This window comes from Ovis canadensis, chromosome 9, assembly GCF_042477335.2.
Source record: "Ovis canadensis isolate MfBH-ARS-UI-01 breed Bighorn chromosome 9, ARS-UI_OviCan_v2, whole genome shotgun sequence".
In the NCBI taxonomy this organism is placed as follows: Eukaryota; Metazoa; Chordata; class Mammalia; order Artiodactyla; family Bovidae; genus Ovis; species Ovis canadensis.
This window is the reverse complement of record NC_091253.1, coordinates 68312264-68330024: the sequence shown is the minus strand read 5'-3', so window position 1 is coordinate 68330024 and position 17761 is coordinate 68312264. Positions and strand designations below refer to the sequence as shown.

The following is a 17761-nucleotide window of genomic DNA, read 5'->3' as shown; positions in this document are numbered from 1 at the left end:
GTTGTCCATGTTTTACAACATCAATTAAAGAATCCAACTCAGAAAGTCTGGGCCTTGATCACAAGCAAAAGTGCCTGGCACACAGATGGAGTGAAATAAATGTTCATTTGAAGATTCACAATGCTTGAATAAATAGATGAATGTACAGTAGATAATACATTCAATGGACATGAACTTGAGAAAACTCTGAGAGATAGTGGAGGACAGGGAGCCCTAGCATGCTGAAGTCCATGGGGTCACAGAGTCAGACTCGACTGAGGGACTGACATCATAGTAGATAAAACAGTGACATTTATTCTCCAGCCTGACCGGAAAAAAAAAATAATAATAATAGTAGAAGCAGCAAAATAACCCTCCTTTTAGACCATGATTACATTATATAAGTTGTCAGTTTCTCTAACGTATAACGTGTACATTGCTCAATATATAGAAGCAATATGGCAAACTGTAAAGGTACAGGTTCTGAATCCAGTGGCAGAGCAGGAAATGCTCTGGCTCAGCCCAAGTGCAGCTTTTAGATCCTGTACTTGAATCCCATCTCTGCACCTCAATGGCTAAGTGATATTAAGCAAGTCACTTAAATACTCTGTGCCTCAGTTTTGTCACATGTCAAATGGGAAAGATAACAGTATTATTTTAGTGTTCTAAGCATCAAAAGAGATAACAAAAGTATTCAGTACTCCCCAAAATCAAGACCTTTCTGGGGTAACTTTGTCATTCTTTGAAGAGCTGATGGGAAATATACCAGGATGGCAACGTTGCTATGATTATTTCCATCTACATTATCGAAACAATTGAAGTTTCTCATTCTTAGCCAAAGTTCATTTGGCTTGGCTTAAGCCAACATATTCCTAGCAACATTCCACAGTTTTAGCTTAGACCTAGCAAAATGGATGCAGTTTTTAAATAGGAAGTCAGAAGTCAGACAAACTATGGAAATAGTAGCAACAGGTCTGTGCATATACTGATCTCTCATAGAGGTCATATTAATGTCACTTAGTTATAATTCTGGGCATCCCCGGTGGCTCAGTGGTAAAAAATCTGCCTGTAAGGCAGGAGACACAGGAGATGCAGGTTCAAGCTCTGAGTCAGAAAGATACCCTGGAGAAAGAAATGGTAACCAACTGCAGTATTTTAGCCTGGGAAATCCCATGGACAGAGGAGCCTGGCAGGCTACAGTCCATGGGGCTGCAACGAGTCAGGCATGACTAAGAACACATGCAACTAGGTGTAATCCTGAGAGCTCCTTACAAGTCTTCTCTGCCAGGTGAGTACTTTAAGTTAAAAAAAAAAAAAAAAAACAAGTCTTTCCATTATTCAAGGCATTATATCATTAAATTTCCAAAGCTCCAAGGCTATCATTTGGACCTTAATTTCTAAGATCTGAACTCAAGTTCTGGTTGAGGTACTTATTGGTTAAACAAATTTATTATGTCTCCTAAAGTCTCTCTGAGTCTTGTTTACTCACAGAGTTAATAAGATTCTCCATTTAATATAATATCTGTGGAACAAATTACAAATAGAAAATCAAGCCAGTGCTCTCTCCCAAGGTCAGTTGATGTTATTTTTTTGTCTATTTCATTTTCAGAGGAGAGAAAAATAAATATGGCAATGTTGTCATCCTGCTGTATTTTCTATCAATTTTAATTTAATTGAAAAAAATGTTGCTGGTGGTGGTATGTATCTTTAAAAAGGATATTTTATTTTAGATTATTGGGAGAATTTAGTGGAAGGCACACAGTGAGAAAGCAAAAAATATCTGCAAAATGCAACAAAAAAATGGTTTTGGAGAAACTTTGGCAGCCCAAGAAGGAGGGAGAGTGAGGATACATAGAACCAAGAAGAGAAGATCAGAGGCAAATTTCTTTTTAATTAATTTATTTTTATTTATCTGGTTGCACGAGGTCTTAGTTGTAGTTTATGGGAACTCAGGCCCCCTCTATTGGAAACACAGAGTCTTAACTACTGGACCAACATAGGGCAGTCCCTCAAAGGTAAATTTCTAGAGGAAAATATAGAGAAGGAAATGCTGGAGAGAAGGTGACAAAGGGGAAATTCCTAGTATGTTATTGGCTAGAGAATTTTGAAGAAGATGAGTCCCTTATACTCAAGTTTAAGTTGTTTGATGTGCTCAAAAATACCCTCTTTTATCCTCAGGGCTTGGGTATTCTTGCCTGGAGAATCCCATGGAAAGAGGACCCTAGCAGGCTGTAGTCCACAGGCTGCAGAAGAGTCAAGCAGGACATAGGGACTAAAGAATAAAAGCAGTTGTTCTCAGCAGGTGTTTTGCAGTCAACAGTCAGAACCCTGCCTCCACCACTTTCCCCTGAAACCTTAGGTAAGTTACTCAACCCTTCTAAAGTCACTTCCCTACTTGCAAAGTGCAGTAATTGCCAACCACACAGGACAGCAGGTCGGAGAAGGCAATGGCAACCTACTCCAGTACTCCTGCCTGGAAAATCCCATGGATGGAGGAGCCTGGCGCGCTGCAGTCCGTGGGGTCGCTAAGAGCCGGGCACGACTGAGCGACTTCACTTTCGCTTTCACTTTCATGCATTGGAGAAGGAAATGGCAACCCACTCCAGTATTCTTGCCTGGAGAATCCCTGGGACAGAGGAGCCTGGTGGGCTGCCGTCTATGGGGTCGCACAGAGTCAGACACGACTGAAGCGACTTAGCAGCAGCAGCAGCAGGACTGCAGGTAGTATAACATGAGATTAAACTCCCTCAAGTGATGGATTGCACACACTTGAACTTACACAATGGTGTATAGTCTTTCCTTCAGTCTCAATTTAGTTGATTGACTTGAAATAATTTAAGAATGCAACTTGTGAATGTGACTTTTTTTGGTCAGGGAAACTCTTCCGTAGCAATAGATTGCCAACAAGTCATATGACAACGCTTGTATTTTAAACTAAATGTACTAAACATATTCATAGAAGCAGCATGCGACAGACAAGGAGCCACTTAACAGAAATACCATAGACCTGGGGTTGAAGTATTGAAACAAAACCAAAATTGAGTTGAGTTCAATGGTGTGGCCCAGATATCATAACACATTAACCTATGTACATGTTCCCATGGTGTCAGGAAGCACACACAGCATTATTTCTGGGAGTCCCTAAATTCTGACTGCTGTTTTCTCTGATATAGTCTGCCTGAAATTAACTTGTTTAAAAATATTATAGCAACAATGCAGGATACAGGATGCTTGGGGCTGGTGCTCTGGGATGACCCAGAGGGATGGTATGGGGAGGGAGGTGGGGGTGGGGGGGTTCAGAATTGGGAACACGTGTACACCTGTGGCGGATTCATGCTGATGTAAGGCAAAACCAATACAATATTGTAAAGTAATTAGCCTCTAATTCAAATAAATACATTTAAATTAAAAAAATATTATAGCAACAAAATGCTCACTTTCAAGCAACATCTTTCCCTGGTGTTGTATATATTGTGACATGTCCGTGTGAGGTTTTTCAATCTTGTGGAATACAAAGTAATAGGGGTAAAAGACTTCTGTATCTATGCCTGTTATGAGACAGACATTTGGAGTTCATTTATGGGAACTTAGAAAAGGAAAGATATTTGCTTGACCACTAAATTTAGACCTTCTCAGAAGTATTTCAAGAAAATATGTGCTGAAAATTGTATATGATGTAAGTGACCAAATTTCATAATGTAAAATCTCTGAAATATAAACAGACCATTAAAAAAGGAACATATCATTTATTAGGCACATGTTTCCCAGCAGAGTTGAAGTAAATATTTATCTCTATAATGCAGGAAATATTTTTCCCAGGAATGGGTGATATTCTGGAATTCATCAGTTTAACAAATGCCTGATAGTCTCTCTTGACTTCTCCGTATTGAATGTCAAGCAAATAGAGCAGGTCAACCAGATGCTCTTTAGTCTGTATGGAGAGCTTGTTGCTGTGGCTTCTCAGAAGCAAAGGGCAAAAGAAGTGGTCAACAGCAATTACCCTGAAGAACGTTCATCCCTGACCTCTATACGCAGCGATGAGAGAGGCAAAGATGCCCTTTAGTAATTCAGCCTGTATCTGTTTAGTGCCCGTCTCCAGGGAACTCAGGTGCAATGAACCTTTGTTTGACCCATCTCCATAAGCAGGGCATGGATCTTGGTCTCCACATTTGAGAAATATGATGTGGCACAAGAGATCATCTTTCCAGAGACAAAATCTGTAATAAAATTGAAAGTTGGGTCCAGGCTTTTTAAATGTCAAGTCACCATTCTTGTTTAACACAGTTTCTGTTAGAAATATTCAGTCTAATCATCTATTTTTCCTAGAGAGCATAAAGCAATTTAAAAGAGATCATGTATTTGAGCTAACTACAAAAAAAAAAAAAAAGCCTTGTCAAAAAGGAAAAAGAAGTGCATAAAGTATTAATTTCCCTTTCATACTGCCAAAAGAATGAAAGAATCTCTTAGTTATAAAATCCGAACTTTCTTCTTTTATATGGATTTGACAAGCTACCAAATTCTATTGATTCTTCCTTTATTCTACATTGACTATCTGACCTCATCCACTCTGATGACTTTAATTACAACCTATATGTGGATGACTTTCAAATCTGTACCTCTGGCTGAGATTTCTTTTGGACCATCCAAGACCTCACCTTGAATATTCCACAAGGATGTTGAACTAACATACTCAAAATTTAATGTCATCTTTTCTTGAAATTTGCATTTCTTGTCTCAGTAAATGACATCACTTCCAATTGTTCAAACCAGTAACCTGGGAATTTCTCTGACCCCTTCCTCTCCCTTGCCCTCCATTTCCAAGCAGTATGTCTTGTTATCTTCACTTTCTTTTTAAAATCCATTTGCTTCACTGTATATCCATTCTTGCTTCCAAAGCCCTGATCTACCTAATCAAACTATTTGATCTCTTAGCCTCCCTGGCTGATAGCATGGGGACATAATCCTGGCCAATGAGCTGTAAGAGGATTTCACCACAGAAGTTCTCCGGGATAATTCTTTGAAAAGATGACTATCGAGCTGTCTAATTATCTCAGCCCCTGGTCTACAGTCTTTCCCTTCATCCTGCCTAGAATGTAGGTGCAATGTTTGAAATTATGGCAGCTTTTTTGGGACTATAAGGAGAAAAGCCACATGAAAATACAGTGAAGCCAGAAAGTAGAAGTCTTGGTCCCTGATGATAGCATGGTTCTACTATGTGATTAGTAAGATTAGGATTCTCTGCTTTCAGATTTCTTAGTATTTGGGGGGAGGGGAAAACAATAACAACAACAAGCAAACTGAAAAACCCATCTCCTATCTTGTTAAGCAAATAAACCATTGTTTCTTGGTTTCTATTAATGAAGGTCTACCTCTGACATATCTCTCATATTCTGATTCTCAGATCCAGCAGCAACATCCCCTTTCTTAAAATCTTTCTTGCACGTCCACTGCCTTTAGTATCTTTTCCAAACTCCTAAGCAACACCTACAATGTCCTTTGGATCTAGTCCTTACCTTCAGCTTGAGCCTCATCCATCCAATCAAGTTCCAAACTCTAGCTTCAGTCAACTACTTTCAGTTCCCCACACATATCTTTCTATCTCTCAACCAAGTCTTGGCATATACTACTCTGTCTATGCAAGCTGTTTTCATTTTATCCCGTCTCAGCTTTATTTGAGGAGAATGCAATGGCACCCCACTCCAGTACTCTTGCCTGGAAAATCCCACGGATGGAGGAGCCTGGTGGGCTGCAGTCCATGGGGTCGCTAAGAGTCGGACACGACTGAAGCGACTTAGCAGCAGCAGCAGCTTTATTTGTCTAATTCCAATAAGGTTTCCAAAACCTGCTTAGGAAACATCAACTAAAGGAAACTTTTCTAATCTACCAAACTTAAGTCAAATCCCTCTCATCTAAGTCTCCATGACAACTGGATACCTGGTGTTTGTCCCTATCAGAATGGGAAAAAAATTAAGAAATAACTTACACTGGCAAGTATTTTTAAACTTCTCTGCCTTCCTCAAAAGATAATGAATTCCCTAAGGAAAACTCTGTGCCTTATGGGCACAGATATTAAACTATAATATCTGATAAATAATTCCAGATATTATACTATAGTATCTGATAAATAATACACAGTTGTTGAATCAGTAGGTGAATAAATGCATTTGTGTCACACATATCTATCATTAAAACTCAAACCCCTATCATTATGTGCCCATATAATTATCCATTCTAATTCATCCAATATTATTCAAGAAATTGCTGGGTATAATTAATCACAGAACAAAATAATGAAAATCAGAAACTTGCCTTGAGACACATTAGAACCAGAAGAAGGTATTGATCTCTAAGTAAATGGTTGGGGATACTCATGCTCTTTAGTGTAATTAATTTTTGTAATTAAGTTTATACTCAGATTTAGTTAGAATTTAGTACTTTGTAATATATTAAGTTTTTTCTTTTCTCTGGTTACTGTTTTTTATTGATTGCTTTGATTGAAAAAGCCTCACATAAAGACACTCTTTAGGTGCTAACATGGCAGCAGTTTTAAGATTGATGACTTACTGAATCTACCAGAACTGATTTCCAAAGTGGAGGCAGAGGCAAATTTTTCTAATTGATGGATTCTAGGCTTACAAACACTTCTTGAGAATTAAAACATTTCAAGAGTTTGGAAGGTAATTTTAACATTAGTTGTTTTTCATTTCTGTGTGATTTTTTTTTAAGCTTTGGGGAGGTATAAATTATATACCATACTATTAGCCAATTGTAAGTGAAGAGTTGGAATTTTTAGTGTATTTATATAGTTGTGCAACTGTAACTGTGATACAATGTTATAACAGAGCCATCACTTCCCAAAGTTCCATCGTGCCCATGTGAAATCAATTCCTGCTTCCACCCCCGGCCTCAGGCAACTACTCATCTGCTTTCTATCTTGAAAATCTTGCCAATCCTAGAAATTTCATGTAAAAGGAATAATATAATATGTAGGAATTTTTGTCTGGTTTCCTCTACTTGCATGCTCAGTCACTAATTCATGTCCAACCCTTTGCGACATCATGAACTGTAACCCACCAGGCTCCTCTGCGGAATTTCTCAAGCATGAATACTGGAATGGGTTGCCATTCCCTTTACCAGGGATCTTCCAGACCCAAGGATAAAACCCATGTCTCCTGCATTGGCAGGCAGGCTCTTTACCATTGAGCCACCAGGGAAGCCCCTGGTTTCCTCTCCTTAAGGATCATTTGGAGAGGCACCATCATCTACGTTGTTACATGTATCAGTAGTTTGTTCCTGACATTATTGATCCATTATATGCATACACTACTTGATGGACAAAATCTATCCACTGCTTGATGGACATTTGTCTTGTTTCCAATTTTTGATTATTATGAATAACACTGTTATGAACATTCATGTACAAGTATTCGTGTGGACATATATTTTAATTTCTGTTGGAAATCTATCCAAGAGTTGAATTGCTAGCTTATATTTTAAGTTTATATTTAACTTTTAAAGAATCCGCCAAACTGTTTTCCAAAGTGACTGTACCATTTTAAATCCCTACCAATAAAGAATGAGGGTTCCAGTTTATTACATCCTAGCCAACATTTAACTATCACTTGGTTTATTATTATGACTAGTCTAATCTGTGGCTAATGGTATCTCATTGGAACTTAAGGAGTAATGACATTGGGCATCTTTCCATACCTATATTAGCTATTTACTGTCTTTGTAGGAATGTCAGTTCAGTTCAGTCACTCAGCTGTGTCTTACTCTTTGCGACCCCATGGTCTGCAGCACGCCAGGCTTCCCTCTCCATCACCATCTCCTAGAGTTTGCTCAAACTCATGTCCATCGAGTCAGTGATGATGTTTGTTCAGTTATTTAGCTCATGCTTTTTTATTTAGCCAGTTGCATTTTATTATTCAGGTTTTTACAAGTCCTTTATTGAATATATGGTTTGCAAATACTTTCTTCCAATCTGTGACTTGTCTATTGATTCTTAATGATATATATGTGTGCTTAAGTACAAATGTTTTAAATTTGAAAGTAATACAATTATCGATTTTTTGTGGGCCATGGCTTTGGTGTAATATCTAAGAAATTTTTGCCTAACTCAAGGTCACAAAGATCTTATTTTATGTTTTCTTCTATAAGTTTTATAGTTTTGTCCCTTATATTGCAGTTTTTGATCCATTTTGAGTTAATTTTTGAGTACAATGTGAGATGCGGTTCTAAGTTCTTTTTGTGTAGCAATTCAATTTTCCCTGCAGCATCATTTGTTAAAAAATACTATCGCTTTCCTCACTGAATTGCCTTGGTACTTTGCTAACAATCAGTGTGAAGATTTATTTCTGTATTCATTAGTTGGTTACATTAATGTATAAGTATGTTTTCACATACATTGCTCCGTATTAAGTCTGTCTGTGGCAGCAAAGCTGCTGGATTTGGGGGACTTCCTTTTACTGATAAAACTACTGTGCTCACAATCTTATATGGAGGAAAGATGGAATTGGCATCACACATGAAGGACTCGTACGTTCATTTTCTTATACAAAGCTATGACAGTTTTTCAAGAATAAATGTTTCTACACTTATTATCTGCTTTGGTCAAATTTTAGAACTATGAAATAGTTTATTTTTAATAATTTTGCTTAGTTTCATGCATGTTATGTGAAAAGCATGCTCTGCTCTCTTCCTGTAGCCATATCCTCCCCAAGATTAATTTTTAGGGGAAAGAATATGCTCATTGCGTCTCATCTTAGGACACCTGCCTGAAGGAGTTGCTTGAAACTATATGATAAGGTAATCTTTGGAGTATCTGAGTCCATATGGCAGCTTGCATCTACATATTTATGCTCTATTTCCTCCAGAATGTCACCAAAATAGCAATAATGGAATACAAATAATAATAATAATCTATTATGGTAGATACTACAGAAGAGAAGAAGCAATAGAAAGTGACTACAGATAACACAGAGCAGTGAATGCAGAAAGGCTCAAATTAAGGACATACTACTGAAATCTCAGTAGATAAAGTCTAAAGAAATGCTTCTAAAAGGAAAACAGTATTCTGTACAAAGAGTAGACAACTTGAATGACATCAAGCTTCTTAATAGCAATACTGGAAGCTAGAAGAAAGTAGAATGATGTTTTTACATGTCATGGTGAAATTTCTTCCAACCCAGAATTCTATACCCAGCCAAAATACAACATAATTTGGAATAGAATTATTACATTTTCAGACATGCAGCATCTGAAAAGTGTATCTACAGCTTCATTCTTTTTCAGGAAAATACAACACAAGGTGAAGGATAAAGCCAAGAAAAAAAAATGTGGATACAGGAAAAGAAGTGGTTCTTAGACAGTGAAGAAAAGTCCCCAAATGAAATCTCTACCTCAAGCCTAAATAACATTCAGTCCAGATGATACAAGTAACTTGAGGCATTTCTAAGAAAAGCAGAGGAAGAAGTATTTCTAAGAAAAGTAGTGGAAACTAGTTGAACATTTTACACTTTACACAGAACTGACAAATCTCAAAGAATGAGTAGTTATTATAGGGTTTGTACATAGAAAGCCATGTGAAAGAAAACAACACCATTATTAAATAGTGTGAAAACAAAATTAGTTCAGGAAACAAAATGTCATCATACTGCACTATGTGATTCAGCTATGAATAATTGTTACAGTCATGATAACACACTGAATATTGTATTAAATGATAATGTTAAATTATAAAAATAAATAAATGAAACATATGTGGAAGAAGATGTAGGACTAGGGATGAAAGAGAAAGAAATCTCTACTTTCCAATTAAATCAATTTAATTGAAAAAATAAAACTCAAGAATATCAGTATAAATTTTTTGCTTAAAAATATAGAAGAGATAAAAGAAGAAATGACTATAATAATGTGCTCACAGGAGCAAGAATAAAGAATAGGGCAGGAGTAGCAGGAGGCTTGTGTTTTATCTCATAAACCTATTAAAACAATTTGACTTTTTAAAAAATATGCCTCTATAAATATGAGACAAAATATTAAAAAAAATTATGAATGTCTGTTAGCATTTTGCTTTCTAAATATGTCATTTTGAAAGCCATTCTATTAACTTCTATTTTTTACAAACTTCAAACAATTAAATTAACTTACAAGAGAGAATTTTAAGCAAATAAGATGCTTATATGGGAATAGACAAAGACCAAACCAAGTCCAGAGTTGAGTTATGTGAGCTGGTCAGGAAATTCCTTCAGGAGGTGAGGTTGTCATTTTGTTGTTCTCCTGTTTTAACTAGTAAAACGCTTCGGCCTTGGGATATGCTTGTTTCATATTCTGCTTTTCATTTCCCTCCAGACAGCATCTAAGCTGGATGCACAATAATTAAAATGCACAAGAACAGATGTTATACATTCTCTGTCAGGCACCAAGTAAATATATAGTATGTCATTCCTTCCTAGTAACTGGGAATGAATATCACAAGAATGGTATCTTAGTTTCCTAGGCCTGCTGTAACAAGCTAACACAGAGTTGGTGTCTTAAAATAGCACAAATTTATTATCTCACAAATATGAAGGTCAGAAGTATGAAATTGAGGCTCGGCAGGCCTGAGCTCCTTCTGAAGGCTCTAGGCAAACAGTGGTTCCTAGATTCTTTTAGTTTTTGGTAGCTCCTAGGGTTCCTGAGCTGGTGGCTGCATAACTTCAACCTCTGCCTCTGTCCTCATGTGACCTTCTCCTTTTGTCCCTGTGTCTCCTCTGAGTGTCTCTTATAAAGACATTTGTTATTGGATTTAAGGACCACCCAGGCAATCCAGATAATTTGCTTCCCTGGTGGCTCAGACAGTAAAGAATCTGCCTGCAATGCAGGAGACCTGGGTTCCCTCCTTGGGTTGGAAAGATCCCTTGGAGAAGGAAATGGCAACCCACTCCAGAATTCTCGCCTGGAGAATTCCATGGACAGAGGAGCCTGGTGGGCTACAGTCTATGAGGTCGCAAAGAGTTGGACATGACTAACACAACACGTGGATAATCCAGATAATTCATCTTGAGGTCCTTAGCTTAATTACATCTGCAAAGCCCCTTTTGCCAACTAAGATCACATTCACAGGGTTGGGACATTGAAATGTGCACATATTTTTTATGGGGTCACCATTCACCATGAAAAATGAGTAGAAGAAAGGGAAAGGAGAGAAATACCGCTTGTTATTCACTTCAGTGGTATGTCATTTTGGAAAAGAATAAATCTTAAACCTACAATTTCAAATGCCTTGGGAAATGGAAGATGAAAAATTAAGGAAAATGTGGAATCACAGGACAATTTCATAAATGAGTCATTAATTCTTGTCTTTTTAGATTTATTATTGTGTATGTGTGTGTGTGTGTGTGTGCGTGCACACGTGCACACACACACACACACTTGGTCTTGTTCAACTCTTTGCGGCCCTGTGGACTATAGCTTGCCAGGCTCCTCTGTCCATGGAGTTTTCCAGACAAGAATATTGGAGTAAGTTGCCATGTCATCTTCCAGGAGATCTTTCTGACTCAAGGATTGAACTCGCATCCCTTGTTTCTCCTGCAGTGGTAGGTGGATTCTTTACCACTAGCTCCATCTGACCTCTTCTAATTTTATACGAACTGAAAACTTGATTGATTTATTATTTATTTCAGAATTATGTTTTAAAGAAAAGGCAGAGTTGACTTGTACTTCAACTTCTGACTTAATTTTCTAAATAATGGAGAATTACTTCTTATATCTCAATATTTTTCAAGCAAGCAACAGATATTTTTCACAAGAAATACGTTTAACATCATCTGATGACTTCCTTTCATTTATTCAATCCTTTCTCCCCTTTTAAAATTTCTGTCATTCATTCATTCCATATTTACTGGGTTATTGGGGAACCTGTACAAAATTTTTAAACAATAGTGACAGGCTCACAACTTTCAATGTGGTTGAAATGGGCTCACAAATGTGGTTTCATTAGTACCTTCTTTACATTATTTTTTTTCTTCATTGACAGATTTCATAGTAAATTATTCTAGATTCCATTTCTCACTCATCACACCATTTAATTTTTAACAGCACTCTGCTTTAAGCACTGTTTAAAACTCTTAAGAAGAACTAATACAGCATGTTTTTAGATGCTGAGGGTAAGTAAGCAGGAGAATTATATGTCAATAAAGCTGTGTTATTATAGTTTTCTTATGACTGTGACTTTTCAATAATGACTTTCCCAGTGGTCATAGGACTCCTTGTCATTCCTTTTCTCTCATCTTGATGAAATCTCTCTACCAAGTGATCTCTTTCATTCATAAGGTGCTATTTATAAATTATTGACTTCTAAATCCCATGGGTTATCTCAGCCTTCATCTTATGCTTCCATGCATTCATTGGGACCAGTTATACACCTAGACTTTCTTGTCCTTTGGCTTCCTTGACATTTTGTTCCCTCTGTGATCTATTTGCTAACCCTCATTTCACCTTCTGATCCCCTGAACTTAGAATCTCTTGGCATTCATATTCTTGAACTTCTTTTCTCACTTAAAATTCCACTTTTATCTATAATCTCCATTCTTTCCACTCTCCAATTGAAATCTCAAATTCTAGACTTTCTCCTGGAATCATAACCTGCATTCCAAAATGCCTGCCTTGTGATCTCCATCCTGTTATTTCCCTGACCTTTAAACTTACCCAGCCTCATTATTTTCCATTCAGAATTATTTTTTCCATAACCAGGCTTTCTTAGTGGCAATAGTGTTTTTCTTGTCATCCAGATTAAAACTGAAAAGTGTTTTTTAAGATCACATTTCTTGGTAAATCATAGCTAAAAGTAGAGCAGTCCTCTCTAGTCTATGAAAGTCCTCTTCTTTGAATATCCATCTATTTATAATCTCCCATATTTATCAGTGAGGGGAAAAGGGAACTATGATTTCCAAACCAGATTAGAAGGAAATCAATCTGGAGACCATAGTCTCCATGAGAAAGAACAGAACAATGTGATGCCAATATATGAATTATTTTTAAAAAATTTCTCTTTGCCTCTTATTCTCACCATTCAGTGAGTTATCGAGTCAAGTACATTCATCTTCTATAAGATCAAAAAGAATAAGAACACAGTTTGAGCTTTAAAGATGTTTATCACAATATTATAATGTCAGAAAGTTTCAATTCCCAACAATAGGGCATTGATTGATAAATATTGATAAATTGATAAATCACATTGATAAATCACATTTTATATATAGGATGTGTGATGAATAACTGGAAATAATTCAAATTTTGATATGATAGTCTATTCATAAATATGTAAAGATATACACTGGTGAGTTTAAAAAAAAAATGTTGGAAAGAAGCAGGAATAGGGCATTCAAGGAAAAATACTAAGGACTATTGCTTTAAACGGTTACCAGTGGATCTCTGTATATAGATGTAATGAATGCATTTTCATTGTGTGCCAGGCAGTGCTTAAAAAAGAAATGAAATAAGTGAAATAGATTTAGAATAGTCTAAATAGCTTAAAGAACACCTATTTTCAAAGAATCATAGAATTCAGAAAGTACATTAAATATCAAGTCCACACTCACTTTATATGTCTTGAGGCAACTGCAGTTGAGTGATTTTCTCTGTGTCATACCTCTGGTTATGACAGATTTGAAATTTGAGGCTTCGAACGTCATTCTATTAATTCCATTTTCCTATCACAGTTAACTTGACAAATGCATCCACTTTGGACATTTTAAGCATGTATGAAAATGAATGCACTTTCAAATCTTGAGAATATTCAGCTTTATGGAATGAAAATAGCATTTTAAAGCAAGAACTTTTAGACATAATTTGTATTTGAATTTCTTTTGTACCCTTTTCAATGGGGACTATTAGGGTTCTCCAGAGAAATAGAACCAACAGGATATATCTTTATCTATCTATGTCTTCTCTGTATCTTTGTGTTTATATCTATATCTGTCTGTATATATCTGTATTGTTGTTGTTTTAGTGGCTAAGTCCAACTCTTTGTGACCCCATGGACTGTAGCCTGCCAAGCTCCTCTGTACATGGAATTTCTCCAAACCATTTCCTCCTTCAGGGGCTCTTCCCAACACAGGGACTGAACCTATGTCTCCTGCTTGGCAGATGGATTCTTTACCATTGAGCCACCTGGGAAGCCCCTATACATCAGTTCAGTTCAGTCACTCAGTCATGTCTGACTCTTTGCAACCCCATGGACTGTAGCACGCCAGGCCTCCCTGTCCATCACCAACTCCCGGAGTTTACTCAAACTCATGTCCATTGAGTCAGTGATGCCATCTAACCATCTCATCCTCTGTCATCTCCTTCTCCAGCCTTCAATCCTTCTGAGCATCAGGTTCTTTTCAAATGAGTCAGTTCTTCTCATCAGGTGGCCAAAGTATTGGATTTTTGGCTTCAGCATCAGTCCTTACAATGAATATTCAGGGCTGATTTCCTTTAGGATGGACTGGTTGGATCTTCTTGCCGTCCAAAGGACTCCCAAGAGTCTTCTCCAACACCACAATTCAAAAGCATCAATTCTTCAGCGCTCAACTTTCTTTATAGTCCAACTCTCACATTCATAAATGACTACTGGAAAAAGCATAGCCTTGACTAGATGGACCTTTGTTGGCAAAGTAATGTCTGTTCTTTTTAATATGCTGTCTAGGTTGGTCATAACTTTTCTTCCAAGGAGCAAGCATCTTTTCATTTCATGAATGCAGTCACCATCTGCAATGGAGCCCCACCCCAAAAAGTCTCTCACTGTTTCCCCATCTATTTGCCATGAAGTGATGGGACCAGATGCCATGATCTTTGTTTTCTGAATGTTGAGTTTTAAGCCAACTTTTTCAGTCTCCTTTTTCACTTTCATCAAGAGGCTCTTTAGTTCTTTTCTGCTTTCTGCCATAAGGGTGGTGTCATCTGCATATCTGAGGTTATTGACATTTCTCCTGACATTCTTGATTCCAGCTTGTGCTTCATCCAGTCCAGCATTTCTCATGATGTATTCTGCATGTAAGTTAAATAAGCAGGGTGACAATATACAGCCTTGACATACTCCTTTCTCTATTTGGAACCATTCTGTTGTTCCATGTCCAGTTCTAACTGTTGCTTCCTGACCTGCATGCAGATTTCTCAGGAGGCAGGTCAGGTGGTCTGGTATGCCCGTCTCTTTCAGAATTTTCCACAGTTTATTGTGATCCACATAGTCAAAGGATTTGTCATAGTCAATAAAGCAGAAGTAGATGGTTTTATGGAACTCTCTTGCTTTTTTGATATTCCAACGGATGTTGGCAATTTAATCTCTGGTTCCTTTTGCTTTTTCTGAAACCAGCTTGAAAATCTGGAAGTTCACAGTTCACATACCGTTCAAGCCTGGCTTGGAGAATTTTGAGCATTATTTTACTAGTGTGTGAGATGAGTGTAATTGTGCGGTAGTTTGAGTGTTCTTTGGCATTGCCTTTCTTTGGGATTGGAATGAAAACTGACCTTTATTTCTAGATCTGTGGACACTGCTGAGTTTTCCAGATTTGCTGGCATAATGAGTGCAGCACTTTCACAGCATCATCTTTCACAGCATCATCTTTCAGGATTTGAAATAGCTCAACTGGATTCCATCACCTCCACTAGCTTTGTTCATAGGGATGCTTTCTAAGGCCCACTTGACTTCACATTCCAGGATGTCTGGCTCTAGGTGAGTGATAACACCATCGTGATTATCTTGGTCTTGAAGATCTTTTTTGTACAGTTCTTCTGTGTATTCTTGCCACCTCTTCTTAGTATCTTCTGCTTCTGTTAGGTCCATACCATTTCTGTCCTTTATTGAGACCATTTTTGCATGGAATGTTCCCTTGGTATCTCTAATTTTCTTAAAGAAATCTCTAGTCTTTCCCATTCTATTGTTTTCTTCTATTTCTTTGCATTGATCACTGAGGAAGGCTTTCTTGTCTCTCCTTGCTACTGTTTGGAACTCTGCATTCAAATGGGTATATCTTTCCTTTTCTCCTTTGCCTTTAGCTTCTCTTCTTTTCACAGCTATTTGTAAGGCCTCCTCAGACAAGCATTTTGCTGTTTTGCATTTCTTTTCCTTGGGGATGGTCTTGATCCCTGTCTCCTGTACAATGTCATGAACCTCCATCCATAGTTCTTCAGGCACTCTGTCTATCAGATCTAATCCCTTGAATCTATTTCTCACCTCCACTGTATAATCATAAGGGATTGATTTAGGTCATCCCTGAATGGTCTAATGGTTTTCCCTACTTTCTTCAATTTAAGTCTGAATTTGGCAATGAGGACTTCATGATCTGAGCCACAGTCTGCTCCCAGTCTTGTTTTTGCTGACTGTATAGAGCTTCTACATCTTTGGCTGCAAAGAATATAATCAGTCTGATTTCGGTATTGACCATCTGGTGATGTCCGTTTGCAGAGTCTTCTATTGTGTTGTTGGAAGAGGGCGTTTGCTATGACCAATACGTTTTCTTGGCAAAACTCTATTAGACTTTGCCCTGCTTCATTCTGTACATTTTTCAGCATATACCTCTGTATATGCCTATATCTATAGATATGCATATCTGTACCTCAAGAAAGAGATCTATTAGATGAAACTGGCTTACATGATTGTGAAGGATGTGAAGTCTCATGATCTGCCTTTTGCAAGCTGGAGACCGGGGAAAGCTAGTGGCATAGCTTCAGGCTAAGCCCAAAGACCTTAAGAATTGAGGAAGACAATCATATAAATACCTGTCCCAGTCCAAAGGCCCCAGAATCAGCATAAATGATGCTGTAAGTTCTAGCCCAAGTGTAGGCCAACACCCGTCCCAGTTCTGGCACTCAGGCAGAGAGCAGATTCTTCCTTTCCCTGTCTTTTTGTTGTACTCAGGCACTCAAATAATTGGATGAGAGCCCCTCTTTTGGGGAGGCCAAACTGCTTTACTCAGTCTACCAGTTCAAATGCTACGCTCACCTGGAAACATTCTCACGGACATGCCCAGAAAATGTATAGCCAAGGGCCTGGCCCCCATGATCCAGTCGACTCCTAAAAGCAACCATCACAGAGGCCTTGGGAAAACTGCCTGACTTTTCTGAGCTGCAAAACAAGGGAGTTACTATCTGTTCCACAGGGCTATCTTCAGGTTTAAAGAAAATAAGCAAGTTAAGAGACCAAGGCTATCTTTGCACATAATGACTATTCAAACAATGCCAGTTTCTTTCCCTCCATTTCCTTGTATGACTTATGAAAAGATAAGTCTAGTCATACTAGTATTTTGTTATGCATTGAACTGAGTCTCCTCAGGCCAAAAAAAAAAAAAAAAAAATCCTATGTTGAAGTCCTACCCCCAAGACCTCATACTGTAGTGCCTTGAGGCACTACCAGGGGCTCTGAGGGAGTCTGGATCTGATCCTCTCTTGGTGTCTTCAGAAGATACATGCTTTGCCAATGCCTTGAACTCAGATTTCTAGCCTCCAGAATTGTTGTTGAGTTGCTCAGTTGTATCTGATTCTTTGTGACCGTATGGACTGCAACCCATCAGGCTCCTAGGTCCATCAGATTTCCCAGGCAAGAATACTGGAGTGGGTTGCCATTTCCTTCTTTTAATAAAATTGTCATGTTGCACACTCATGCATTTTTATGTACTATGATTTGGCAACCCTTAACATATCATTGCTTAGAAGGCCATGGCATCCCACTCCAGTACTCTTGCTTGGAAAATCCCATGGACAGAGGAGCCTGGTAGGCTGCAATCCATGGGGTCACTAGGAGTTGGACACCTGAGTG

The 17761-nt window shown here is 37.9% G+C and overlaps 1 protein-coding gene across 1 annotated transcript in view; it reads left to right on the top strand.

Annotated features, from left to right (window-relative positions):
* The window catches only part of COLEC10 (collectin subfamily member 10), a 531893-nt gene that overhangs the window by 465764 nt on the left and 48368 nt on the right, over positions 1-17761 (top strand). Inside the window, exon 10 of the mRNA XM_069601094.1 lies at positions 2158-2338. The gene's annotated coding sequence lies outside the window, so the exon portion shown is untranslated. The remainder of the gene's footprint in view (positions 1-2157; positions 2339-17761) is intronic.